This window comes from Hylobates moloch, unplaced genomic scaffold (genome assembly GCF_009828535.3).
Source record: "Hylobates moloch isolate HMO894 unplaced genomic scaffold, HMol_V3 SCAFFOLD_8, whole genome shotgun sequence".
Taxonomy (NCBI): Eukaryota; Metazoa; Chordata; class Mammalia; order Primates; family Hylobatidae; genus Hylobates; species Hylobates moloch.
Window position 1 is genome coordinate 117,127,036 of NW_026652283.1, and position 3,333 is coordinate 117,130,368.

Consider the following 3,333-nt stretch of genomic DNA (forward strand, 5'->3'; position numbering starts at 1 on the left):
GCAGAAGTTGCAGTAATCCATGATCATGCCACTGCACTCCAGCCTGGGCAAGAGAGTGAGACTTTGTCTCAAAAAAAAAAAAATTGTGCTTAATAATAGCTTGAAAGTGCACATATCTTTTGTGAAGGTTGATGGACTACAATTAGCTTCAAAACACAAATAAGTAACTGCATTTAAATGAGGGCTTCTGTGTAATAGCTAGCGAAAATCAATGTAGCTATTCAACTTTTGGTTCCCCTTCCGGGCACAGAGAAGTTGCCCATGACTCTGTGATCCATTTTGTCCAATGAACCATAAGCAGGAGCAACTTGAGTCACCTCCAGGTGGAAGTGTTAAGAGGCTCTGTGAGCCACCACATTCCCTTTCCCCTGAAGTGGTGATCAGGGACACATGCAGAGATGGGGCTTTTGTCAGCCTGGATCCCTGAGTAAACACAATGAACAGACCACCCCACAATGCCCTAACACAACCCAGACATGCAGCATGACCAAGAATAAGCTTCACTGGCTTCACTGTGGCCAGGCTCATGCCTGTCATCCCAGCACTTTGGAAGGCCAAAGCGGGTGGATCATTTGAGGTCAGGAGTTCAAGACCAGCCTGGCTAACATGGTGAAATCCTGTCTCTATTAAAGTACAAAAATTAGCCAGACAGTAGTGGCAAGGGCCTGTAATCCCAGCTACTCAGGAGGCAGGAGAATCGCTTGAGTCTGGGAGGCAGAGGTTGCAGTGAGCTGAGATTGCACCACTGCACTCTAGTCTGGGTGACAGAGTGAGACCCTGTCTGAAAAAACAAACAAGCAAATACCTCACTGCATGGAACCACTGCGATTTGGGGATTGTTGTTACTGCACCAGAACCCAAATCATCCTGACTGCTAGACTGCCCTAACTAGGGTTTCTTACCTAAAGCAAAGGCATTTTTAAAGTTCGTGACATTTAAACAAAAGAGCAAATACGAATATCTGCCACTTTGTCAGGCTAACAAAGTCAAACAAAGCCAACAGCCAGAAGCTAAAAGAAACAGATCATTAGGTTGAAAACAGAACTGTCAAAACAGGCACAATTGACTTCATTTAGTGATTGCAAAGAACATCAGGCAAGACACAGGTGTGGTCATCATATCATTTATCACATGCTTAATTGCCCATGTTTGACTAAGAAAAACACAAAGTATTTAAGCTCATCTGTAGTTCAAAGTGCCTATCCATATATTTATCCATTCATCCTGATTTATTTATTGAACAACTCTTTTGTGCCAGGCATTGTGCTGGGTGGTGGTAATGCAATGATGAAGATGGCAGGCACAGCTCTGCCCTCCAGGAGTTTCTAGGGTATGGAGGGAGACAAACAAAAAATAAGTAAATCCATGAAAGAAGTATTGATGGAAGCTGCCCCCAATATTTCAACGTAGGTTCTTTCTATTTTCCATAGTTGTCAGCCGGCTGACAAAGAGAGACACTACAAAGAGAGGAATTTTACAGCTGGGCCTACAAAGAGAGGAATTTTACAGCTGGGCCGCTGGGGCTGACATTACGTATCAGTAGGACCGTGATGCCCACTGAATCTCAGACAAGGAAGTTTTTATTAAGGGTTTCAAAAGGGGAGGGGGTGTAAGAACAGGGAATAGGTACAAAGATCACATGCTTCAAAGGGCAAAAAGCAGAACTACTACAAAGGGTCTAACAAAGATCACGTGCTCCTGAGGGACCAGGACAAAGGCCAAAAGCAGAACTACTGTTAAGGGTCCAGCAAAGATCACAAAGCAAAAGGCAAAAGCAGAACCACTGATAAGGGTCTATGTTCAGTGGTGCACGTATTGTCTTGATAAACATCTTAACAGAAAACAGGGTTCGAGAGCAGAGAACCAATCTGACCACAAATTTACCAGGGCAGAGTTTTTCCCCACCCTAGTAAGCCTTTGGGTACTGCAGGAGACCAGGGCGTATCTCAATCCTTATCACAACTGCATAAGAGAGGCATTCCCAGAGCGGCCATTTATGGATGTCCTCCCAGGAATGCATTCCTTTCCCAGGGTATTAATATTAATATTCCTTGCTAGGAAAAGAATTTAGTGATATCTCTCCTACTTGCACATCCATTTATAGACTCTGTGCAAGAAGAAACATACGGCTCTTTTTGCCTGACCCTGCAGGCAGTCAGACCTTATGGTTGTCTTCCCTTGTTCCCTAAAAATTGCTGTTATTCTCTTCAAAGTGTTGAAACACACATGTTTTACCATCAATTTGTACACTTAACACAATTATCACAGTGGTCCTGAGGTGATGTACATCCTAGCTTATGAATATAACATGATTAAGAGATTAAAGGCAGGTATAAGAAATTATAAAAGTATTGTTTGGGAACAGATAAATGTCCATGAAATCTTCACAATTTATGTTCCTCTGCCGTGGCTTCAGCCAGTCCCTCCATTTGGGGTCCCTGACTTCCCGCAACAAGAAATGATAAGACGTTAAGGTGGAGAAGAGCAGGGAAGTCCACTTTATAAAAGGGTCAGGAAAGAGCTTTCTGGAAGCACCATCTTAGCTGAGACCTAAAGGGTGGTCTAATTTGGAAAGGTGCAGAGGAAAATCATTCCAGGCTGAAGCAGCAAGTGCAAAGGCCCTGTTGTGGAGAAAGGTTTGAAAGTCCAAGAAAACAAAAGGAGGCCAGAGTGCTGAAATAGAGTAGGCCAAGGGGAGGAGATAGGAGAGGGCCGGAGAGGTGGCGGGAACAGGCTGAAGACTCAGGGGTCTCGATTTTATTCTATGTGCCATGGGCAGGAAAGGCAGGGATGAGACTCAGTGGACACCTTAAGATCACCGAAGCTGCCAGGTGGGAAATGGATTGCTCAGCATGGAGAGCAGGTGCAGAGGACCAGCTAAGACCAATCAGGAGGCTGCTGATGTAGCCCATCTGGGATAGTGTTGTCCTAGGCAAAGATAATGACAGTGAAGATAGACAGATTTGACAAGTTGGATAAAGTTTAGAATCACAGGACTTGCTGACTGGAGAAGAGGGCAAAAGCAGAGTTAGCACAACACATGAGTTGTGACCACCTTGAGCAGGTCAGCAGGGGGTGGTGCTATTTACAGAACAGAGATGGCATGGACAGAGCCCATGGAGGAGGAGGAAAAAGAGAGTTTGCCTTTGGGTTTTTTTTAAGACAGGGTCTCTGGCTCTGTCACCCAGGCTGGAGTGCATTGGTGCGATCATAGCTCTTTGCAGCCTCAAACTCCTGGGCTCAAGTGAACCTCCTGCCTCAGCCTCCCATGTAGCAGGACTACAGATCCTACAGATGCACATCACCATGCCTAGCTTTTTTTTTTTTTTTTTT